The sequence below is a fragment of the Anopheles gambiae genome, chromosome 2, assembly GCF_943734735.2.
Source record: "Anopheles gambiae chromosome 2, idAnoGambNW_F1_1, whole genome shotgun sequence".
In the NCBI taxonomy this organism is placed as follows: domain Eukaryota; kingdom Metazoa; phylum Arthropoda; class Insecta; order Diptera; family Culicidae; genus Anopheles; species Anopheles gambiae.
The window spans coordinates 20,975,333-21,001,583 of record NC_064601.1 but is presented as its reverse complement, the minus strand read 5'-3'; the positions used below and the strand labels follow the sequence as shown (position 1 = coordinate 21,001,583).

General features: G+C 47.6%; 1 protein-coding gene across 1 annotated transcript in view; it reads left to right on the top strand.

Annotated features, from left to right (window-relative positions):
- The first annotated feature begins 4,666 nt into the window (after positions 1-4,666).
- The window catches only part of LOC1273531 (ecdysone 20-monooxygenase), a 28,395-nt gene continuing 6,810 nt past the window's right edge, over positions 4,667-26,251 (top strand). The window contains exon 1 of the mRNA XM_061652336.1: positions 4,667-6,160. The gene's annotated coding sequence lies outside the window, so the exon portion shown is untranslated. The remainder of the gene's footprint in view (positions 6,161-26,251) is intronic.

The window sequence follows — 26,251 nt, the reverse complement described above, 5'->3', positions numbered from 1 at the left end:
AGTCGTCGTGCGCGGCATCACGGTCGCCCGCTGTGCACTCGCATCGTCATCATCATCACCATCATCCTGCGCGCCCTGCACAGCAGTTCACCGGCAGCGACATCACGGTCGCCCCTGTGCAGCGGTACCGGCTGAGCGGTCCAAGCGCGCGCGGCACCACGGCCGCCCCCTGCTCAGCCGCTCATCGACGCCCCAACGGCAGCAGCATTCGTAGAGCTGCCTCAGCAGCATCATCGGCGTCCGGTGCAACTACGTACGACAGCGGCAGCGTCATCAGCTGCAGTGGCACCGACAACAACAACAACACCACAGAGGCTGCAACGGAACGAGCGAGCGCAGCACATCGGCTGCCCCCTGTTGCAGCCCGCAACGCTCATCTCATTCGAGCGTTTAACGCAGAGGCCGGTCAGCACTCTCCCCTGTTTTACACAGCGCCACTTGAGCCGTACGCTTGCCACGCCGGTTTTAATTACATTAAAACCGCTGCGTCGGCTTAAGCCGTACCGGCCTAATTAAAACGGGGAGATGTTGTGGACAGACCGCTGCCTCATCCTGAGGGCTCGCCGTTGACAGCAGGGCTGTCATCCGGTGACGTCCTCAGTGAGGATCGCGGCGCGAGCAGGACCAGTCGTCCTCTCCCCGCATTGCGTGTGTGTGTGTTGCGCTTATATTATTTATATACGTGTTATTGTAAACGATACCAAAGATAGTGACAATATAATATATTCTGTTTGTGCCGTACACACAGTGTCTCTTGTTTCATTTGTGCGGACACAACATATAGGTTTGCTAAGGTTTTGGCAGTAGTACGGAATAGGTATGAGCTTGTCCACTTATCCCAAGACTGGTATAGACATTGATTTAGGAGCCATTTATTTGGGCGTAACCTTTGAAGTTTAGCATAGAACCTTGAAACAACGTTTCGTAGCCCTTTAATCGGACCAAATGAAATAGTTTATACCAAATTTGGCAACTTTACTCTTTTGAAAACCCCCGCTCATAAGAAATTACACGAAAGAATAATTTTTCGCCTAAAATTTACCATCCAAACTAACTTCTCCAAACGTTTTGAGGTTAATGTATCAGTTGCCACTGATGTAAAGTTTCAAAGGGATATTCTCTAGCAGGATATCTTATACCTTTACCTTTACAATTCTGTCAATATCAAACCGTTAACTATTGAACTCACAATTCGGTAATCCTCAATTCAACAGTATGGCTACTTTCCACTACATTGAAAGATTAATAGCATCTCCAACAGCACTTTTGATAAAGAACAGGCCCAATACGTCTCTCTGCATACTTCTATAGCTAATATAACCCAACATGTATAGTTAATTTCCCTTAAATAGATGTCACTTTAAGCTGTGCATCTCTTAGGCCACCACCTTACACTACTTCTGGATGACTAAATAATACATTCAAAAGCGATGCACCGTCTAGCCGTAGTTTTAGCGAAATACTTCATCCTAGAGGTTCTTCACTCTTCACTTCACTTTACACTTTACTGCATATTGCTGTGAATTTCATAACATTGCTTCTCACTTCAGCCCGAGAACGAATTTCGCAGCACATTACCGCTGCTGCAGCATTCCAACATTCCGCTGGTTGCTGCTTCCCGCCGCATCCTACCTCTCCATAGCCAGCGCACAGTCTCGACCGTGGCCCGTTCTAAATCAAAACAGCCCAGCCATGCCATCCTGCCAGCTGGATCCCAACGTCCGGCAAACCGGTTCCCATGCGCCGATCCGATCGTTGGGATGTGACATCCGTCGCGTCACCGTTTATCCGCGGTAATTGCATCGCGCAAGGTAACAACAACACGACACCGACACCGGAGGACGTACGAAATGCCGCAGCAGCAAGCATAAACACTGTGCGGTTCACCCTTTTCACTTTTCACCCCACGTGTGCGCTTGTGTGTGTGCGTGTGTGCTGGAAGCGGTCCAGGTGATATAATTATCTGGCTGATTGTTTCCAGCGTAGACGGTTCTGCCTGTAATCTCTTCCGCTCGGGCGAGGCGTAAGAATCTCGACCATTCCTCCATCTGCTTCCCTTGGCTGCTGCTCCACTTGGCTTCGAGACCTTGGGATGGCAAATATCCCGCACACGGAGGTCATCTGTTGTTATCGGCGGCGGTGATCGGCCGAAGGTCCTTTCCGTTTCGGTGCCCGCCGTCGTCCGGTGCTATCGGTGAACCAGGCGAAGCCAGAACGCCCTCGGGGGAGGGGTGGTAACCAATTTGATCGCTCATCAGCCCAGCCCGGAGGATCGTAGCACAAGCTTTTTAATTAACAATTCGCCATGCGCCGCACCCGATCGGTGTGTGATCCTTACGATCATCATGGGAGGATGGGCGCATCCGGGGGGGAGAGGCTGGAGCAAAGGTTGGTGGCTTCGTTTCATAAATATTAATGAGTGATCGCGCGCATTGCTGTTGCTGCTGCTGCTGCTGCTGCTGCTGATGCTACATCCTGCGTTGGTTCCGTGCGTGTCAAAACAATCCCGGAGCAGCCATGATTACGCGGCGGCCCTCGTGAGCATGTCATTCGCTCGCATAAATTATGCTCCGTTCGGTCGGTGCCGCGCACAAGCACGCGCACGCTGGGATGAGACCCTTTTCCCGGAAAATGCAGCCGACCAACAAAGGCAACTGCGCTAATGTGATCGTAATTGGTGTCAGGTTGTTGTACTGCTGCTGCCGCTGCTGCTGCTGTTGCTTTTACGTTCTGGCCAATTCTTGCGACGATCTGGGGGATGATTTGAACCTTTGGCGTTGTTTGTTTGTTTACGTCGTGCGGTAAGCTCCATCGTAAGCAGCGTAATGATCGGCTCGGCCGTGTGAAAACTTGCGCAACGCAGATCCTTGATCATGATCTCGATGCCGACTACAGCAGGCAGAGGCAGATGAAGAGTTTGTGTGTGTGCGAGAGAGAGAGAGAGAGGGCCGGAAAGGAAGGAAGCAGGAAAAAAGGAATCCTCGCAATTCTTGAACCGTTGATGGTTAGTTGCAGTTACAATGTTGCAGCAAATAAATCGTGCACACTGGATAAATCGAGCAAGCAGGGAAACAATCGTTCATACTCGAGGAAATCTACCCCGCCGAAAGGGACGGAGCAAGGGAGAAGGAAGATGAGAATGTATGTAATGTTTTTCCTTTAACGTATGATTTCGTCATTGGGCTACGGGGGCTTGGGCTGGTGATCGGTTGCCATTGCAGTAATTTTCACAATTGGTTGCCTTTTTGTTTTGTTTTGCAACTGGTTCCTTCTTGGCGCATGCTTTGGTTGAGTTTTTACCATTCGGAATGGATGAGCCTTGGTAAGCAAACTATTCAAGGCGATTGAGGAGCTCATGTAGAAGAAGGGATGATTGTATTTGTGTTGATTTGTTTGAATTTATCTATCAAAAAAAAAAAAATGAAACTAAAAAAGCCTAGAACATTAAAAAAAATACATCTTATTTTAGTTATTGTTTTGATTGTAGTAATTTACCTCTTCCTTGCAAAATGCATGTAATATCCTTATGTTTGTGTATTATTGCATAAAGTATACACATAATAGCGCTGAAATGAACATGAAATGTATGAACATGAAGTAAAATATATAAGGTACACAAGCACTATGTAATCGTAGAACAGTTAAATAAAAAAGCAAAGCTGTGTGGGTGAGAAGACAAAATATACTATTTATAGCCTAGAAGTCTCTTACAGGGTTTGTAAAGGATTTCAAACTGTTTCTCATTTACCAGTTTAACCGTTTGTTAAAATGTTCCATTATTTTTAAAACAAAAAAAGTGACGAATGCAACCAATCAATCGAGAGACATTTCTAAGAAACAGTAAAATAATCTTAATAAAATAATAAAAATACGTTTAAAATTCTAGTACATTTATGATCTTAAAGATGACACAGAAGTAGAGTCATATTATGAGCTCAAGCTGAGAGTTTTCTTCTACCATTTGGCCATTTTTGGTTGGTAGAATGCATCCGTGGTGAAATGTTGCTAAATTATTACAATTATAAATTTAAACGATTAAGTTTTATGAAAATCTTGCAATTAAAAAAAGGCTTTTCTCTGATTGCATTTCCGTACAACAACCTAAGCCGAAAGTGAAATTTCCCGTGTTGCTTATCATTCAGCATATCCTTACACGAAACCACTCGTCATAAAACATCAACCCCCATTAGCCAATCGACAATCATTGCACCAACCCCTATTGCTTGCACCCCTGAAAAGCCTCTCGCACACTAACGCTCTCACCGTCTCCCATTCACTTTCTCTCTCACGGAGGAGGGGGAGCAGGTTGAGGTTGGAAAATCATTGCAAAGCGCGAGAGAGAGTGCAAACTCTCATTTATCCCCGCATCGTCATCTACTTACCCCCCCCCCCCCCACACTCCCTCCCCCCCCCCGTTCCCTGATCAAAGTCAAACGTGCGCAGGTAAGGTAAGTCCCAAAACAAACAAACCGGCCGCCGGCTCTCTTCGCAGCGCTGCGCGGCACTACACTCTCACTCGCGATCATCCCGATGTGCGACCGAGGCGGAAGATCGCCAGCGGCAGCATAAGATTCTCTGCGGCACGCGGATTGCTTGCTTGCTCCCGCGCGAGATAAGCAGCATCGCTCCATGTGCGCGAGGATCTTCGGCGGCCAGCGCGCCGTACCGTCGAAACCGGGGAGGCGCGCTCTCGCGACGCGTCCGAAAAGCCGAACGCCGAGCCGAAACCGCAGCTATAGCGGCGACGCTCGGAGGTGTGCTTGTGTGTGAGTTGTTGGATTGGGCGGCATGCGCTGGCATCCCCTGTCCGACCGTCAGAAAGCGCTCAACGTTGGTCCGGTGCAGAAGTGCGTGCTCCGTGTGTGCGTCCGATCAGCTTTTGCTCTGCCTTGTAGTGGGGCCCGCGCGCGCCCCCGTGTTTTGTCCCTTCGATCGGTCGATCGGTGTAGTGTATCCTTTTACGTGTGCGTGTGTGTGTGAACCGGCGTGAATGGTTGCCGATTGCGTGGCCGGAAGTGTGACACCTTCAAGTACGTGTGATTAAAGTGTACAACACTAGAACAGCACACACGGTCACACACGCTCGGTGCCGTGTCTGTCTCTGTCTCTCTAGCCGCGTGTGCGTGTGGTTCAGGGCTCAGAAAACGGCTTCACCAGCCGCCGTAGAACGGCGTGGTAGAACGACACAGCAAAGGAGAAGTGTGAAGCAGGCAAGCGAAAATAAAAACGAGGCTGTGGGGCAAAGTAGCAATCGTGCGCGCGCGCGCCTCCTCCGTGCGCAGAAGATCAATGTCGCGGTGATAAGCAGGCGAGCTCGGCCGCCCGCGCGTTCCTGTTGTGCCTTGCGGCGAAATTCTACAAAGGTGAAAGAGCGCAAATCCTTTTGCCACAACAACAACACACACACGGGCACAAACGAGGATCTCCCGGCAGCGAAAGACGCCCTTGAAAGTTTTGCCCATTCCATTGCCAACGTCATCGGAACTCATCAAACAGTCGGAGGCAGCGAGAGTGAAGATTCCACCACCCTCCGGCCTCCCGTTCCTACCCTCCCACCTGCTTCCTTCCACTTTTAAAGGGAAGCTATTTTAGGAAGAATTCCCCCCCCTCCCCCCCCGCCGTGCGTCTTTGTTAGTGAGCGCGTCGCGAGTGCAACAAATTCTCAAATCAAACGCTTCCGCTGGCCGTACAGGTTGCGCCATTACCACGACACCCGCCCCACACCTCCCGAGGGCGATAGTACAGTTTGATCGCCCTTCCCTCTGCGCACCGTTTTCCACCTATCTACACCCCCCCCTCCCCCCACCCGCCCTGCAATCGTGGGAACCAGGTGGGCTCGTTCGGTTTGAAGGTAGCCTTCACAGGCCTCCCCTGCGTGCGTGCGTGTGTCTACGTGAATGCGTGCCGGTGTTCTGTTGTCGCTGCGTGTGTGCCGTTCTTCTGACAGCTTAATGTGGTAGCACCAACAACAACAACAAAAACAAACACACATCTAAGTGCGCGTCTGCGGTGCAGTTGCAGTTTGCAGCAGGTTGCATCATAGCCGCAGCCCGGCTGGTAGCGACCTTCTCCACTTCTTTCCTCCCTGCATTTATATATTGGACCCGCCGGAGCCGGAGCCCATTCAGCGAACGTCGCGGACGGTTTTCTAAGTTCTTGGGTAAGTAAGCGTGTCGATGGCGGCAGTCGCTAGGTTCCCTCTTTTATCTGCACGTGGAAGGCCGGGGGTTTCCCAAGGTAGCAAAATGTCTTGGCCGCCGCTTTGGGGCACCCCATTTTGGGCGCGCGCGCACGCTCACACACGGTATGGCGAAACGGACCTGTCAAGTCGTCGGGCCGGGTCGGGTATGCTGTGTGCCCAGGGATCGGTGTGGGCTTTCGCGATCAGCTGACACCTGTAGCTGGGAGTGGGCAAGAGTTGGGCCATGTTGTGAAAAAAAGGGTTTTAAAAATTGGATGAAAAAAATTGCAGTGTAATCTATTTAAGTAACGTGAGGTTAAGTTTTTATTAAGTTTTTGATCCTATTGTTCTGGTTGGAAGCAGGAGATTCTTCCTCTCAGGTGACTCATCGGGGCACTTTCACACCCAATCGTGCCGTGCGTCATGTGTTAAATTTTGGGTGAAATTTGGCAAAAGAATAGCAAACACTGCGTGCCGGTCACTTTCTTCGCAAACACACTCTGTTTGCCAAAACTCACACACGCACACAAAATAAACTACAATATTAATCACATCAACACCAACGTTGTTGAAACCCAACAAACACTCCCAGTTACAAGCAGGGCGGATTGATTTTTTCAATTTTCGTGCCCCTCAAGGAACCTCAACTCGCCCTGCCGCATGCAGACGGTGTGCCATTGATCCCTGTGCAAGTGTTCAATCGGACGGTGATGCGATCGCAGGGGGAGGTTTAGGGGTTGGAGGATCGAAAACGCGTCAAAGCACCTCCCCCCCCCTCCTCTCTTCAACCACACCTTCAGCTATGCAAATAATACACTCCAAAGCCGAATTTTTGTTCAAACAAGTGCTGCCGGGAGGGAGACCACATGTTTTTCGCGTAAATTTCGCACAATTTTTGTTTGTTACATCTCCGCAGGGCAATGGCATACACATTTGCACAAAACCGTTGCCATTTTTGTACACTTACACCCGAAATTGTGTTCGTTTGTTCTGTCTTTTTTGTACTCATCGAGATGCGCAAACAAACTTGTGTCACTGGTACCGATAAGATGGTACTACTACCGCCCCCGGTAGGAACGTCCAACAAAAATACACACACACACATACACATCCGATGAGGGATGATTTCATCCGGGCCAATTTCTTGGAATTTTGCGAGGGTGAAATTTGGCCAAAAAATGCGGGTCAATGGCGATCGACCGTATCGGGACCAAGTTCTGCCGGCTTTATTTGCTGCGATTGGAGTGTTTGATGGGAGATGTGATCATGTGATCCTCTCAATCCCGGGTACATTAGGCAGCGCCATCTATGAGCAAAACACAGCAAACCGCTCCTAATAGTAGAGTAAAAGTGGTGTCTTTTAACAATGCAATGTTACTATGCCACGTATGTAAAACACACACACACACACTCATTCATCTAATTAGGGCTGCTCTCCTTTGATAGTGCTGCACGTAGTGATAGGTAATGGTTCGCCTGGAGCATGTCTAAACATTTAATTTATTGCCAGCTTACAATCGGACCGCCAAGTCCAAGACCGGAGCCAGCTTGTGCGGAGCGTACTCTCGGACCACGACGACACGCAGATAACGACGACACGCCAAACACAAACACGCAACCGCGCATCCGCGCATCCACGATCTTGGCGCCAGCCACCACAGCACCACCCAGAATTGTGTGCCCGGGGTGAATGAACTCCACCGCGGTTGGTTGTCCAAAAAAAAAAAAAAAACGAGCAAAAAAACAACCGTCACGTTGGTCACCTCCCCGGTGACGATGTGCAGGCTTTTTCATGCTTTGTCACCGTGTTTACTCTCGCTGTCACTTCTAACCCTGCACAAACCAGGGAGCGGCAAAGGAACGTTGGCGAAGGGTTGAGCATAGCCAACTTCGATCGAAGCACCCCTCACCCGACCACGAATCTTGCGTGGAGGTGAAGTTCACGATCATGCGGGGACATTTCGTCAATTGCGCCCCGTAGTACGGTTCACCCGTCCTCCGGCCGTCGATTTAATTCAACTTCATCAACGGGATGAACGGGATGGCAGCGCACTAGGGCGTCCGCGCGTATGATGGTAGGCGCGTGTCAATTTCGATCGATTTGTTCATTTGTTGGGGTTTTTGTTTTTCTTTGTCTGTTGCGTTAAATTGTTCCACCAGCAGATGACCGTGATTTTTGTTGTTGTTGTTATCTGATTCCGTTTTCCGCTGGGCAGATGATTGCTCTAGAACAGTGGCGATGACTTTGAACGACCATTTTCAAGTTCATTGTTTCAGCCAATCGCTCACACTTTATACGGCCAAGTAAAAAGTGTTTAACTATTCGAAGCTATCTTATGAAAAGCAACTAATGAGACGGACGAAAAATGGTAAAAGTATAAAAATGCGTCAGATTAAAGCACATGTGCCTCACACGAAACACCGAAGACATTCTTTATCAAGACGGATGCAAATAACCTTGGTGTCATGCACGCCTGCCTGCGATAACGTTGGGTTTAGCTCCACTTGACGCGCAGCATTTGGCGCTATAATTGGCTACTTTTACATCACTTTTATCAACTTGGCGAAGCAGCTTTGGCACAGCTACTTTTTCTTTCGCATTTTCATGCTTTTAGCACTTATCTTGTGTGCGATCTTGCTGGTACTTGGGTACATTGTATTTTCTGTTTTAAGACCTCTTTTTGTTGCACTGAACAAGGGTTGTTTAGTGTTGTTTAGTTTAATAGATTATACAGTATTTGCCGCCTAATTTCTACTAAAATACCAATTATTTGTCTCTTTAATTAAAAACAAATCTTTAATTAAATATTTTTTAACAAACACAGCTATTTATTGTAGAAAAAAGGTGACTTGCAGGGACGAAAATTGCAAAATTTCTTAAATTAAACATCTTTTTTGAGTTCTATAGAAATTGGAACAATATATTGTAGCAGAATTACATGATTACATATGGGTGGAAAATAACTATTGACTCCCAGATTGCACCGGTAATTTCCCTGCAGTCAATTCCCACCACCATGGTTTACACGGTACATATTTACCCCAAACCCAATCGAAGCGCCTCAAAATGGGACAGAATGATATGATCTAGTCCCTCCCATGGGGGGGCTGTTCCACGGGAACTGCATTAGTTTCCGGAAGCCTTCGACACACTGTTGGCGCTTCCTATTGACCTTGATGACAATGCAGGCTGCCCAAAGAAGCACAAGCGACACCAAACACTGTCACCCGATAAGATTCGATCCGGCGACACTGAATTGACAACGGGCAATCGTCAGCTGATGTCAGCGAAGGAGGCGGCGATGGGTGGCTGGAAAAGATCATCTTCGTCGTGCAGAAGGTGCTGGCTGGAGGGAGGAGAAAAGCTCCAACGATGCCAACGAAGAGGATTCCCCAAAGAAGGGCAGCGAAAAGGCAAAGAACGCATTTAAAACTGCGTTCGATCCTCTGCAGGCAAATTGCATAATGCGGCGAGCCCCATTACTGCCCCCTCACCTTGCAGCACAATGGATTATGCATTCGACATTCGCACCAAACGGTGGATGGCTACGACGGAGCGGGGCGACGACGATGACGCCGAACGGGCGACTTGTTTGCCGTGAGGAAAGTCACATCCGGAAATCGATCGCTCTCTAGCCATCGATCGTTACCGTGACAAGGTGTGCGTGTGTGTGTGTGTGTGGTCGTTTCCTCTTTTCCCATTCCACTGAACGCACGTCGATTGGAGCAGGGTAAGTGGAGAGGGAGGATCGCAGAGGGAGGGGGTCGTGATTTATGGAGCGTCTTTGTGACCGATCAATTTCACCCTCCAAACGACGACACTATCGCGGATGCTACCGCGAATCGGCTCATCACCTCACGCTCACTTCGTCGTCACTTCGCGCGATCCATGCAAATTCGCGCCATCGCGTCCAGTCGCGGCTGAAGGTGAGCCACCCACCCCATCCGGAACACCGATCCTTCCGTCGATCGGACCGATCAAGATCAAGAGGTGGCGAGGTTCGCCTTCGAATGTTGTCCGATATGGGCCGACTTCGGGGGAGGATTTTCGCGGTCCATTCGATGTTCCGGGTTGTTTGCCGCTTTGCAAGGAGGCGGATTGTTTAGGTAAATTTTGGCCAAACGTATTCAGATGTGTTGCTTAAATTGCCAAAAAAACGTGTTCTTATGGGTCCGTTTTTATTACGAATTCTGCACGGGCTCGGCGCACGGGATGATCATGACATTGAAGGGGCATGGCAAAAAAACGGAGAATGAGGGGATGCGAGGTCATGATGGTTACACTCGCTCGCCATATCGTTCTGGCCTTGGGTATCCGATGAGATATGCGACCTAAACCTTGCTTCACTTCCTTGTTAGCAGATGCTCGACGAAGGACAGCCGTGGGGCCGTGAAATGCTTGCTTCTTTCTTACTGTAATGTTGTTATTGTATGTTATCTTTATAGCAGATAATCAAGTAAACTTCCATAGTTCAGAAGATTCCGAACAGCTGAGCTATGTTTTATTTTTGTTCTCTTTTTCTATTGTTTATTAACTTTATTAACCTTATTGGTTCTTGGGCCGGAGCTTCTATGTGATGTTAAGTTTTTCTTTTATTTGCTTGTATGTTTGGATCATGTTTTAGTTGATTTAACTACTCTTGGTTTCATACTTTCTATCTTACTTGTCGCGACCTTGTTTGTTTGTTTCATTTTTCGATTTGGGTTTCCTACTTTATTTTTTTTATTTGCATGTCATTTTTCGTGTTTTAGTTATTATGTTCATTTTTTACACATTATTTGTGCATGTTTTAAAAATCATCTAATTGTTCTTATTACTCATATTTTATAATCTTTAATTTGGTTTTGACACAATAATCGGTTTTGTTATACCTTTTTAAAACGATTTTCGCATTTATCCTTATTCAAATCCACATGAATCACATGGATCAAAATTCCCCAAAAATTATATGAAAATTTTCCTTTCGTTATTTTTTCAAAACGTTAAAGCAACTTGAAAAATATAACATAAAAGTGTCCACGATCAACTCCCAAGTAAAATCGCCATGTGTCGAAATACTTCTCCTGGCTCTGCTCATCATGGCGTAGAACTTCCCACCAAACACACACACACACACACACATACACACGCGCGAACGTACAGACAGGCACACGTGGAGGCGCCAGGAGGAATGAACTTGCCATACTTGTCGGCTCGGTGCCCCGATATGCCGCATGCATTCCTTCGCATCATCGCAAAAAACCAGCCGCACACTCAGACACACATAAACACACATACACACACTGACTCCCCAGGGATCGCGCATGTTATGCAACCTTTTTTTTTTTTTGCTTTACGATCACGTTCCCCCGCTTGCAATCGAGACGGGCAAATAAAAATAAATAACGAAAATAAAACCAACCACCGGGGGTGACCGGCCGGGAGGTGCGGTGCCCGGGAGTCTTAAGCTTCCAAAGGGGGAAGCAAAGCATGTGCACCGTTGCAGTACGGGATAGCGGGAAAGAATAGAAAAGACGGGGGAAAAGCCGGCAAGGAACAGGACCGCTCCCAGGTGTGCCGTGGAGGACGTGTGGCAAGCACCGACACAGAGCAGCCTGCGGAGAGGGGGGCTTGATGATGCAATGTGTTCCCGGGGAGCGGGGAGTGTGCAACGGGGTCTATGTTGTTGTTGTTGTTGTTCTCGTTTTCTTTTTCGTTTTCGTTGTTTTTGTTCTGTGCTTAACGGGAGACTTTTCATTCTATCACTCATTCTCACCCGGGAGCAGCAGCAGCAGCAGCATACAGGGGCAGCGATCGTCCACGCGGCATTTCTGCGTGTTTGCCATCTTCCAGCTCGCACCCCTCCCCCTCATTCTAGGTCAAAAGACAGTTTGTCCACCCATCGTCCGGGAGCCCAATCGGGAAGAATGCTTACCACCACGCTACGCAACGGCGTTTCAGTGGGCTTCGAGGTTAGCAGGCGACGCGCCATGAGTTAGAAGCGCGCCCAATCCCTCCCCCCGCCCTGGGCGGGGTGCTGCTGCTTAAATCTGCCAATCATTGCCGCTGGCAGAGCCGCAGAAGAGCCTAAAAATAGAACAACCACGGCACGGCAGAGCAGCTCAACTCATCTACAATTTATGCAATTTGAGCGGCTCCCGGGTCAACGTACCCGCTCGATGCTGCTGCTGCTGATCGGCTCTTCACATCGGATCTACCGGTACGAAACGATTGCATCAAGCGTTATGCTTTCGATTAGTGAAAAACAGCTGTTTTTTTCGCTTCTTTTTCCGCTTCGGGAGCAGATGCCAGCACGATAGCCGAAAAGATCCAGAATTAAACCGGTTCAATCGCAGCGCTCCATGCCATGCCAAATGCAACACGCTCGGATGCACCACCGCTCGGAACCGCCTACCGAACTCGAAACGATCATGCTGTTAAAAGAAAGAAAGAAAAACTACGGTACGAAACTGGCCAGCTCAAACAACAACAGGTTGGAATGGAACATTCACAGCAAGGAATGATTTGGAAACCACCCTCAGGGTGAATGTGGACACACACACAAACACGCCGGAAATGGACCGCAATTTTGTGCCCCGCAACGGTTCGCGGCGTATCAACGGGATGGTTGCGAATTTTTGCGCCACCAACTGGGAAAACTGTTTCCTGTTGCAATAAATAAAACTCAAATCGAAACATTGGCACACGGCACACATAGAGGGCAGAGAGCATAGAAAAACAAAGGCAAAAAAAAAGCGCACACTGGATCTATGATTGATGGTTCTAGCGAACCGTTTTGCAGTTCTACCGTTATGAACATCCGACCCGTCCCGGCTTTACGACTGTGGCCAGTGGGCATTGGTGGGCCAAACAGAACCTGATTCCCTTCTGTCCACTGCGCGTGCGCACACATACACACACACACACAATGATAACAACAACAGCAGCAAAAGGAGAGGACGGAAGGGGTAGCATGACCGATCCCGGGGAATTGGGCAAACGTCCCGCTCTGTGTGATCGAAAAATCCGTTCCGAAGAAGACGCTCCAAGACGGCCCCCCGTACCTCGTACCTGTGTGTGGCGAGTTCGCTGACCATAATGGCACAAACAACGGCTGAAAGTCAAAGAACTTTTTAAAGTTCAACGGCCTACTCTTCTCTCTCCCTCTCTCTCTTCTCTCTCTCTCTCTCTCTCCCTCTCTCTTGGGGTTGTACTTTTCCCGCTCTTTTGGATCTTCTCTCGTTCGTTGGGCGAATAAGTTTGGAAAAGTGGCAATAGAATCAACCACGAACGCTGATCTAATGGCCCTGGGGGAGTGTTAGTCAGGGTGGGGGAGGAGGGGAGGAATCACACACACACACACGACCACTCATCCAAAGCAAAGTGTTGTGATATGAAGCGTTCCAGGGTGCAAGGGAAGGCCGCTGGTGGCATGAATTAATCCGCGGTCGTGGCGTAGGTCAGTGCAGGTGAATAAACGGACAGTCCCAGAATCTCTCTCTCTCTCTCAGTCGCTCTCTTCGTCTCTCTTTGTTCTGTGCGGAGATTCCAAACAAAAACAAAACAAAACACCCGGGAAGACTCTGGCACCGCTAGACCCTCCGAAGGGGCCAACCAACCATCCGCCCGTGGTTGTTGTTGACGATGTTGCGGAATGTTGTTGTTTTTTTGTCAGTGCCTGCTGCCATTGGTATGGGTATGCGTACTAATTTGTACGTGTGGCTTGTTGTTTTGATTTTGTTTTTGAAGAAAGGAGTAGAAGAGAGAGAGAGAGAGAGAGAGAGAGAGAGAGAAATAGAGAGAACCTTGGGAGTAGAACCTGGGGACGGTGGGTGGTTGCGGACGATTTGATGTTTTGATGATACGCTTCGATGGGTTTTGGGTTCTTCCCACCGAATAAAACACACACACACACACACACAAAGGTAAGAGAAGGAGGTGCGCATCCAAAGGGGTCATTCGCCTGCCATTCCGGCCAACCAAGGCAAATGACCCTGTTTGCGTCATTCGAGGAGTGTGTGTGTGTGTGTGTGTGTCTGAGTGTGCCGATTTCGAGGTGCCCCAAAACAACAAGAACGCATAAGGGATGAGCAGGGATTTTCGGTCCCGCTTTGGGGTGACTAAGAACAAATAACAGCACCTCTTTTGGGGAGTTTATGTTTGTGAGAGAGAGAGACAGAGAGAGAGAGAGACAGAGAGTATCATGACAAGGGTTGAATATTCTGGATGACTTCTGGAGTACGAAGCGCAGTTTCGTTTTAGGAGTCGTGTTATGATGCTAACGAAGAAGTGAATTTCTGATATTACCCAACGTTACGTTGATGAGACCAAGAAGCCGTTTGCCTGTATCTTATACACCCTGCCGGCAATTGAGAGCCTCAGCCGAAGACTAACGAATCGGGAAACATTCTCCTGCAGACAGCACGCAAATTGATCGCAATCCAGACCAATAACGGCTAACGTTTGGGAGGGGTGGTTGACGATCGTATCCTGGGAGGAAATTGACATCAATTAACACCAACGATTCAAACATCTTCGCTCTCCAGGGCGGTATCTTCCCAATGAGACCCTCCACAAACTCCAAAGCCCCGCATAGTTGTCCCCGGAGTTGAAGGGACAAAAGGGGAAGATCTTCATCTTGGAACATCCCTCCTCTTCCAGATGTCATCGAACCAACTCAATTGAATGGTACTTCCGCGTGTTGTTTTTTTTTGTTATCCTCAACTTTGCCCAACTGCGCCATCCCAATTCGGAACGGCTGCCCTAGGTCGATGTCCGCCCGTACCATACGCCCTTAAGCCACTGGTGGGAGAGTTCTTGACATCAATTTACAGCGATTGAGTTAAGTCAACTGGTAAGTGTTGCTGTGTTGCTACTGCTGCGCCTGCTACTGCCGGCAAGCGGCCGAATCAATTGCCGAAGAAATCCTCCCGGCCCAGTTCCCAAGCTGTCTCCGCGCCGCTTGTGATGCGCTTGATTCATCCATTTTATCCACAGCCAACTCGGATGCGGCGGCGGTGGCGGCTGCTACTGCTGGGTACCCGCCGTGCTGTGGTCAAAAGGAAAGTGAAAGTATGTCAGACGTTTGTACGGCCGCACGTCGCGCACACAGCCATTTTAGCTACGTTGCATACAAACTATCTTCCGTTTGGCTTGCACGACTCCTCGCCTCCGGCCTGCGTGAGCATCCGCGGCAAGATGATAGTTGCATTGGGTGATTGAGATAAATCACGGCCTGCATACACACAGACGCACATACACACGGTGTGTGTGTGTGTGTGTGTGTGTGGCTGTGTCTCTGAGGGGTAGATGTCACAAAAGCAGACAAAATTGTCTACACCCAGTGGGTCAATTTAGTCAACTGGGGCAACCTCCCGCCGGTTGAAAAAGTGGGTTTATGTCGGATTCATTGAACCCAATGGATTCTCCCTCTCCACTTGTCGACGGTCGTGTTTCTGGGTGTCATCCCAGCGGCTGACCTGACCTGAGATGCACTCGTGCGGCCGCGCGCTATCTTTTTTCAGTGTCACTGTTAACCGAAACCGAACCGGGTCTGTGCTGTGTCTGTGCTGTGACACGGTTTTTGTTAATTAAACGGTCTGAGCTGCGTGATCTTGGCATCATTTCCAATGGATGCGACCGAAATGATGCCGATCGATTGCACGATCGCGTGGCTTTTTAGTTTAGTGCACAAAGCGATCGGACACACCCGAACAACCGATCTTTTTAACGGTGCAGTCCCGGTGCAGTGACCGCTCGTCGTCTAGACGGGACGACAAGAGTTGTCGTCTAGTGCTGTCCCGGCAGGCCGGTCCTACCCCGATGCCTCAACATTTCCCAATAATTACCAGAACGATTGCTAAGAGAGAAGGCTACACGCTACTTAGAATCTTATTCCTTCGCCAACGGCTTGCCCCCGTAGTGGTGGTGGTGTTGCTGCTGCAGCTGATGATGGTACGGTTTGCTTAATCAAAGCTTCCATTATCATCAATTGCCACCGGGTCTGGGTCTGAGATGAACGGAATGCCCTGCGTCTACCAGCAGAGTGCCTGCTTTTGCGACATCTTGCCCCTCGCACACAATTGTGGTGTTTATTACTTGTTTCGTTCGCCTTTTCTCCCTTCGCACGGTGGTTTGTGCATCATTTTCTTGGATAAGAACCCGAACGGAACGGCGGAGAACTATCTCCCTCCGCCCTCCCTTCCTAAAAGGGGAACACTTAGCGATGATTGCTGTCCCGTCCCAACTCTCGTCCACTGCTTTAATTAAACACTTGGCCCTGGAATGGGGAGAGGGAGAGAGATTCCTTTGCGAGTCCTTTGCGCTTTCCATTTTTCCGCTCCCGCTCGCTAGAACCCTTTTGGGTTGGGAACGACCGATTGTCAATTTTACCACACCATTATCGACCACCCCGGAGGAGGAAAACAGTAATCCCTCCGTTCTTGCAAGGGTGTGTGTGTGTGTGCTTGTGTGGAGCTAAAAGAACGCTCAAGGCGCTTCTCAATATGTTTTCCATCTCGGACGGGCTTTTACTTTACAGGTTTTATGTGGAACTGGCACGATTCTTCTTACCTCCGGACGAATCTGGTTTGTTCATTAACACCAATAAACAGTTCCACAGTTACATCATCATCGGCAGCTTTTTACTGCTGCTTTTAATGTGTGGGGTGTGTCTGCACAAGTTGACGCAGATGCTGCCACTGTACCGGGAGCATGAGCTGCGACTTGAGCTACAACGAACGGAATCGTTCTTGGTGGTAAAGTAAGTGCAGTGAGAGTTCAGACCACAGTGTTTGCCCTTGAAATGCAGTAGGAAATGGGTTACACTTTAAAATTTTGAATGGTTTTTATTGAATTGGTGAATAGGAATTGATTTGAAGGAATGATCATCAATGGTTTGTTTATCATGTCAATTCCAAGATGTCTCAGTTCGAACCAGGATTAATTGCAAAAGACTAACTACATCCTTCTCAGAACGTATTAGATGTGTCTTAATTACTGGCCTACAGTTGATAAAAGGAAGCTTATTTGTGCCTCCTTTTTTTTCCTCCTACAAATCGTGTATGATCACTTGATCGTAACCGTTTTTTATCTAATACAACAGGACAAATTAATGTATCCGTGGGATTGTAGCATTTTGAAGGGGGTTAGTTCAAAACGATAGGCTCCAAAGATTTTGAATTCACAACTTCATCTGCCTTCCTCAAATTTACCACCAAAAACTGGCAAAGCATTTCATCATACAAGCAATCCATGATATAACGAATGTATCTTTCTGTCAAATTCGAAACAGCAACTTAACGACAAGCTAATAAAACTTTAATTTAAGTATCATTCTACTCGGTCATATCTAACCCAAAAACTTCACTGCGAGAGCACGTTACATTACCATATCTCTTCTACTGGGACCGGTTTTTCGGACATCACCTTCACCTGCATATCGGTGCGCGCCGGTTCTGTAGAGCCAACGGGCAAGTAACACCAGTCTCACATCATCCCATTTTGCGTACTGTGCGTGTAACAGCTATCACAGCTACACAGCTACACTGGCACGTTCGATTGGATTGATAATTAGAATCATTTTCAATATTCAATATTCAATATCAACCACTTTCTGCACCTGCAGTCTGGCACGAATTCAATCAATTGCGGCGTGCGCAGTTTGGCCAGCAGTCACGGTCAACACGATCAAGCGCGTTGCAGACCGTTTGGCGAACGCATTGGTCAACAAACCCATTTGTCGGGTTTTGATGGACCACAACCCCTCTCCTTCCCAGCACGTTCTTCCGCTGGGTGGAGGATGGTAAAAGCACCAGAAAGCTTCTTGCTGGAAGCAAACCAAACAGCAAACAGGCGAACTCGTTACTAGGGCGCTGATGGAGGCAATAGTCGTACTCTGCTTACTGCTCTCACTGCTTCGCTTACGCGCGCGATGGCATTACGTCAGTCGAATGGCAAAAGAAACAGTGCGACACACATAAAACACATTTGTTTTGATATTGGACACCGGGCCCAGCTCCGAGTGTTTGCTTTTTAAGGGCCATGAATTATTGTGCAGTCGGTGACATTTTTCGGGGCGGTTGTAGTGTACTACTTTCCGAAAATTTTGATTTGCTTCACAGTTTTCCTATGAATGAACGACTACGTCAGAGGTGCGCTTGCTGGGGCACAAGCACAACTACGCTTGCTGTGCGTAACCATGGCGTCAGCTTTCCGCCTGACCTGACCAGCACACAGTAAACTCCTTCGCTTGCTGTTTGGAAGGACGTTTGCAAAAATGGATGAATTTGTACCTTTTTTATTGTTAATTTCTGTGCTTGGTAATTGTGAGGAAAGCACGGTGGCCGATAATTGATTTTATTTGCACATATACACAAAAAATAAATAAAAATTGAAGACTATACATAATTGAGCTTCTGGAGTAATCGATCTGCGACAGCGATCAAATGACACATTACATTTTCAATACTTCGATCGATTCACATTTTTTTTGGCCTGTCGCACACCCCAACAACCAGTATCATCTTACCAGCTAGTTACGTCACAAATTGCCGATCCAAGTAGAATTATTTATGCAAAGTGTAGCAAAACCACTGTAGTGAAGCCGATCCCAATGATAATGCACGTGAGGATAAATCGTCAAAAAGAAAAAAAAACACACACTCACTTCCTCCACATGTGATTCCCAGAGGAAAGGGGGAATAATGTGACGTCTACTTCCGCCGTTGTGCCAGTTTTTGTTTTGTGCAAAGCGAGGCAAACTTTCGGTTTTGTCTATTCGTTGCAAAAGCGCTCAGTCGCAAGCGATCGTGGGGACGATCGTGGTTTGAATAGGAACTAGCCCTTTTTTCTACTACTTCGAACTTTGTACCATTCGTTCTGGGTTGCTTGTGCTGATTTGTTTTTTTTTCATTCAGTCGATTTATTACTAGAACGAGGGCAATACGTTTGCTGTTTTTGTTGTTTGCAAGGAAATACCTCTCTTGGGGCATAAATATGTTTGCAATGTAACGAACAAACAAACAAAAACACATACACACATACAGCTAAGAGCAATTGCAAACCACACGAAGGTCAGGTGTAAGGCGCTCTGTGAAGGAACGGAAAGAGGAAAAGTGGTTAAAGAAAAAGTGAAAGAGAGAAAGAAACGAAGAAAAAAGAAAATCTAGAATTAAGCTCTTATCGTGACGAGCAGCATAAAATAGCCACCGTTGCGCAGTTGTGCAGTGCATCTCGCCGGAACAATCGGATCGGAGCGACGAGAATGCATAGCTTCAGAGGGAAGAGGGGAGAAGGGGAAAGGTAATGAAGCATAATGATGACCGATGATGATAGTAATAAGAAGGCAATTGTCTTTGCGAACGGTCGTACCCATCCGTGGGACGCGCCCCGTGGCTGTGCGGGCGAAGGTGCGAACAAGGAATGGAATGGCGTCTGTGTGTGTGTGTGTCCCTTTGGAAAGATCCCTTCGACCTTCGGTGGTCGGCTTCAACGTTCATTAGAGCATTGTTTGGGAGGGGCGAAAACGTTCCTGAGCTATTTTTATTTTTGTCGTGTCCTACCACGTTTCGCTTTGTTTTTCAGTCAGAAGTTTGTACTGGCGATCGTTTGTAACATTGGTTGGAAACGATTGAAGAGGTTCTTAATTCTTGGAAGAAGATCGTGGTTTAGTGTTTTAGTAGTGATCATTTATTTTAATTCATTTACTTCGCTTGTTTTCTTTATTTTGCTTTATTTATTATTATTTATTGATTGATTTATTTATTTATTTATGCGTTTATCGATTTATTTATTTCTTGATTTATTTATTTATTCATTTATTTATTTCTTGATTTATTTATTTATTCATTTATTTATTTATTTATTTATTTCTTGATTTATTTATTTACTTATTTATTTCTTGATTTATTTCTTGATTTATTTATTTATTTATTTATTATGTATGCACTATTTTTCCGTTAATTTAAATTTAAAAGAATTTGCATATGTTCCTGCCAACCTTTCCGAATGCCGGACTTTATGCGTCCCCATGGCACTTGCACCCGCTTTTAAAAGGAGGGGAAACATAACTCTTCTTCTTTTTTTTGTTCGCTCAAACGCACCGCTCGTATAGCTGCTGCAGGTTTTTCCTTCTACTCGCACGCCTTAAACAACAAACCTCCCCCCCTCCCCCCGCTCCCCACCGAGGCAACAGTTATGTAACTGTCCGATGTGCCTTCACGCTCCAACAAAACGGGCGTCCATCCCGGGCACATTTGGGCCTGGCGAGCGAGAGAAGAACCCCAAACCGGGCAGAAGAAAAACCGGTGCGCTTGTTTTCCCTTTGGCGAAGGCAAACGATGCAACAACCATAAGTGGCGATTCGGTTCGTGTTTTCTCTCCCCTCACACAAGCGCATACAACTTAATGAGCGGCACACAGGGGACAAAGCAATCAATCGATTGAATTTCCGGCGAAACGATGGATCAGTTCGTGGTGGGGCGGGGGTGGGTTGTGAGGAGAGACACATGACACTTTGAGAAAGCGTTTGAGCAGGGGGAGGGGTGGGGGCACTTTTCTTTTGTCGCCAATCAATCTCCGAGATGTTGTGATCATGAATGAATGACACCAGCCGGAAAGAGGGAAGATGGAGGGGCAGAGGCGTATTGGTAATTGACGCGTGCCTCTCGGTAGAGCATTGATAGTGAAAACGAAGCATTTTCCCTTTACCGGGGGAGGGCGAGGAGTACCTTTCTCTCTCCGTACGATCGTTCGATCGATCGTGCCCGCGCCCCTCCTCTGCGCGCCTACTGTGATCGGCGGATCGATTATGTTGGACGGAGGCGAGTTGAGGAGATTGCGCGTTTAAATAACGTAAACAGCAACGAACCCGGGGCAGGCAGGTTTGGGATGAGACTGGCACACACACACACACGCTCACTCACCGCTGGGAATGGGACTGGGAAAACTCGTTCCTGTAATGACGCTTCACTTGCCCTCGGCCCTCGGAAAACTTCACCCGTGCCCTTCTTATCCCGCTTCCCTGGCATCTCAATACTGTGGCACGGCCATTCCTGCACCGCGGCACCGTAACGCAAACGACGGTCAGATGTAGATTTATGTGAAAGGGAAATTTCTATCACGCGGCGGCAGTTAAGCTACGCGGCGGCTGGGCACGCTGTGAGGGAAGGAGGAAAAAGGGAGCCGCTTCCGTTACGTTAAGCCTGCCCCGGCGAAGATCGTGCCTTGTACGCCGTGGTGTGCGCATCGGGACTTCTAATGCTAATCGTGGCCTGCATGGGTGAACCTTTCTCTGAAAGTGTAACCCCAGCCCGCTGGCTTCTTGCCACAAGCCACCACCACCACCACCACCGCCACCACCGGTAATAACCGGATTCCGTGGTTTGTGCGCACATACGTGCTCGTCGTACTCCGTGCCGTGTATGGGGTTGATTTAACGACGACGATGTTTAGAGTATCGGCATAGGTGCAAAAAGGGGTTTTTTTTAACAGTGCATGATAAATTATCATATTTTGTGCGCTTAATTTGGCGTGCGTTGTTAGTTCACTCTTTAGCCGGATGGCTGGAGATTTGTCCAAGCTTAAGCTAAACCGGGGCTCGGTTAAATTGGCACAAAAAAATGGAATTGGGAAAGAAAGGAATTGAAGCGAACGTTTGCCGAGTTTCTGAAACAAGCTTTCATATTATTGTAGTTATTCTAACGCTTGTCTTAATAGCTAACGAGCTGTTACTGAGTATTACTGATTGGTGTATCTATAAGGAGGATTGGTCATTCTATGGATGTAGGGCTCAATTCGAAGCTTAAACCTGCCCGATGGACATATTGTTAGGATGTGCGAGTTGACAATAAACTACATGAAATGAAAAGAAAATGTTGGATGCAAAAGAAAAGTTAAGCGAATAACATGTAATTGTAAAACAGCTCTTCAGAGATTTACTTCTTTTTTTGAAGAAGAAATGTGATCTTTCATTTGTGTCTAAATTAGCCAAGACAAGCCTAGAACAACGCAAACTGAAATATTCACAACAACAACCATTTTACAATATTTGTTTGTTTATTTATTTATTTATTTATTTTATATTTTATTATTTATTTTATGTATGTATGTATTTATCTATTTATTTATTTATTTATTTTTAAAAAACAATTCTGTTTCAAGTAATCGACACCATGCAAATATAAATAAAAACAAATTAAATTTATTTTTTTAAGAAGGACAATAAAGGCGGCTTCTTGTTGGTTTCATCCAAATCAAATTGCGAAACTCAGTTTTCAGAGAGTCCGAATTTTAGCGATCCCTGAACTAAACGATTCATCTATGGCTGAGTTTAAGGATGATCCACTTTACCAAGAAATATGTTTAATACATTTTGTGTGTTAATTTTTCCAATTTTTTTAGCTATCGTTTATGCATTGCAAACACAAACAAAACTGCACCAGCGTTCGTATGATCGGCCGGGGCTACTACGACCCCCCCCCCCCCCCCCCCCCCCCCCCCGTTAGCAGCACCAAAACCAAAAGCTCGCTGCTAAGCCCCAATGCATCCCGATTGAAATGCCAATTCCTTACCCTGCGCACGCTCCGGGCAACACTTTTCAAAGTAGCGAAAACCAGTCTTTTCAGCAACACAGCAACACCAAACCACACACACACGCGCGGGGTCGGGCGCATGCTTTATGCTCGGTTATCCAAAAACCTACGCACTCTTGAGCACGCGCACACACATCAGCGCGGGCCCGTGAGCTCCAAGGAAAAGGGGGTAACAGGCGCGCGTCTCCTTTTTGACACAGTTTTATGCTTACACCGTCGCCCCCCTTTTTCCCTATACTTTTTTTTCCTTCCGCCAACTTTGTGTGCCACCTTTGCTTGGCTTGGGCTTTTCCCACCAGCAACACCACCACGACCACCATCACCATTACCCCTCGTCCCAAAGGCCCAACAATCCAACAAGTCTCTCGGGCGTTAGGGCAGACCGAAAAAATCGGTCAACTTTAGCGCTTGAAATGGAAATGAAGCCACCAGATGGTGGTTTGTGGGGAGAGAGAGAAAGAGAAAGAGAGGGGGGGGAGGGACGGGCAGCAGGTAAAGGGAGGTACGTCTGGGCACCGGTTTTGGGTGAGAGTTACTCGCCGCCGGTCTGCTAAAACTTTCGATCTCGTCCGGTGCCGAACCGGTGGTGCTGTGTGTGAGTGCCTATATGCATGAAGCAAATCAGCCAGCCAGCCATCCAGCCAGCCAAGCCAGACAGACCACCAGCCACACGCTTCCTGTATTGCGACCGCGTTCGTTAGAAAACGAGAGTTTAGACGCTTCCGCGGTAACGAAACGAACGCGGCGTCAAATTATAGCGCTGCGGCGGCGGTTGGGCTGGCATACGAAAAGGAGGACGCGTCCGACACTTCCCTATTTGCTTGATTTGGGGTCCGATCTTGCCACCGTTCCACCCGGCCATCCGACCTCGCCTGTTTCACACACTTTCCACGGCGCATGTGGCTCATGTGCCGATCCCTTTCGATTTCGATGCGAGTGTGAGGGCAGTGGGCAGTCGAATAAAGTAAGGCAAGCAGGCCCGGGGATGGATCATGCCGACCGGCAGCGGATTGCTCTAACCGGGAAGTCTGCCCTTCCGTATTGATACCTCCTACTCCCCCTCCTGTAGCTCTGTTCCATCCTCCCGATCGTTCGGTAGAAGGTCACGATCGAAAGGAAGGCTGCGATGCTTTTAGCCGTAGAACACGATCTGAAAGGAAGCCGGGAAGGTACAAAGCGGGAAAAACTAACATTCGGGAGTCTTTTAATTAGCCACCAGAGTTTGGGGTGAGGTTACCACCGGCCCCGGCAGGATCGTTACTTGCTGTTACCGGGGGGAATGCAAACCAGTTTCAAGCAGGAGTTTTGAGTGTTTCTGTGTGTGTGTGTGTGTTTGGTTTTAATTAACATCCGAAACGGTTTAGAGGCGCGCGCGAGCGCTATTTTGGGACGCAGAAGCTTCCCTTTGTGTGGTTGAGAGAAGCAAAACAAACGGGAAAGTGGCTTCTAAGCTTGGAAAGGGGAAGTGGAATCATGTAGACAATGGAAAAAAGCACACAGGTTGATGTATTTGTGTGTTGAAAGTAAATCGCCTTTGATGAGAGTAATTGGGGATAAAAAAATATGTAGAAATTTAAACAAACGCTTAGATATTGCAGCTAATTAGTCTGCAAACACACCAACAATTTGCAGAGTATTCTCCTAAAGCATTTCTCCAGTTAAAGTCACACAACCATGAAAGCCGGGATAAGTTTTACTCTACGCCATAAACAGCTTATTGATTGCGTACTAAAATTATGTGTGACATACTCTCTCTCTCTCACTCACACACACACACACACACACACACACACACACATACTCAAGAATCGTAGAACAATCCACCGCAACCCACGGTCAACCTGCAATAAAACATTCCCGGCAGCACAGGGAGGGAAAGAATCTCTTCGAAACGAAAGATTTGGTGTGCGATCGCGCTAGCGACGAACCCGCTTGCGTACACACGCAGCGAAACCATTCGTTGCGTGTGCAAAGCGCGCAGAGGATCATTTCGTACGCCGATCACTCACGATCGGGTTACCAAAAGGTGCTTTACTGTTTCCCTTTCTCTTTGGTGCTAACGAGACGCCAGCTCGGCGCTTCAAATCGAGACGATCGTCGACGTCGTCCGCTGGCAGACACACACGGCGGGGGGGCTCAAAACAACTCAAAGTAAATTCGCGTTGCGTTGTAGAAGTCTTTTTATGTATATTATTTTTTAGTAAACCTGTCTTACGCAAATATTCTTGTTATTTTCCTACTGCCTCGCCACTGTGCTGTCCTGTTCCTTTTCTGTCAAACATTCTCCAATAAATCGCGAATGTGTTAAAAAAAAACTGGGCGCCTCTTACCTGTAGCGTTCAAAAGCTCTAGAGCGCGCTAAAAACAACAACAACAACAACAACAACCAGGAACGATCGCGAATTCCCATCACCCTGGAAAGTTAGCGGCACGATCGTTGTTCTTAAGCGGCGGTAAGGTTCTTCTCCGATCCGGCTTTACGACGAGCGCAACCCCCGGCTTTGGGGGTGTAGGCAGTGGGCAATAGTGGGAAGGGTTGCGTATGAAGAGCGACACGTTGATCCTCCTCTGCTTCCGCCCTTTCTACCCTCCCATTGAGGTGGAAGCACCTATGGAATGAAATTTTGAGCACAACGAAGCAAAATCATAATACAAACAACAAAAAATCCTACGTATACCTCTCTCTCTATCTCGATCATTACCCTTTTGACATTGAAATATCCGCAGAACGACGCACCGGCGCAATATATTTTCGGGCCCCAGACACTCAGACTCAGAATCAGTGAAGAAGAAAAAATAAATAAAAATCGAGAGCGTACAGAATTTTGCAAAAACCCCATTTTGATTTATCTCGCGAGATGCTGTGGAGATGTGTGGATGCAATAATGTTCGGTCGAAAGTGTGTGATCGCTGTGGCGCATTTTTTGTCATTTATGGAAATTTGAATAAAAATCCATTCCGCGCATTAATTAGCAACGTGTTGTTGCACGGAAAAGGGATTTTGTTTGTGTGTTGGCTGTATTTGGTGGAGCGTTTTGGCACAACAAATCATCCACGGGCGGAGGCAAAACAACATCAACAAGTGAAGACAAAACAGTAACATAGCATTAAATCATCGTCCGATTTTGTGCAACATTGTTGGCGGAGTGATAGTGATCACCAACAACGCCGGCCGGCTGTCCGTTTGCGTACGTTGAAAGGTGCTAAAGGTTGCAGCGGACGCTTATCTAACTGCCAATCTCATCAGCAACTTTCTTTTTCTAGCTTCCAACGGGCCCATAAACTATGATTGTTTACCGTGCGGCTTGACATTTGTTGAGACGTCCGGTACTGCGCTACTGCGGGTGGGCGATCGGTGAGGCTCTCAATGAGTTGGTCGGTGTGAAATGGGGGAGCGCCAAGCTGACTGGGATTTGTTTCCTTCAATGAACCAAAGCACCAAAGCACCAATGCAATTGTGCAAATGGTTATTCTTTGATTTTTTGTTGTTGTTGTTTG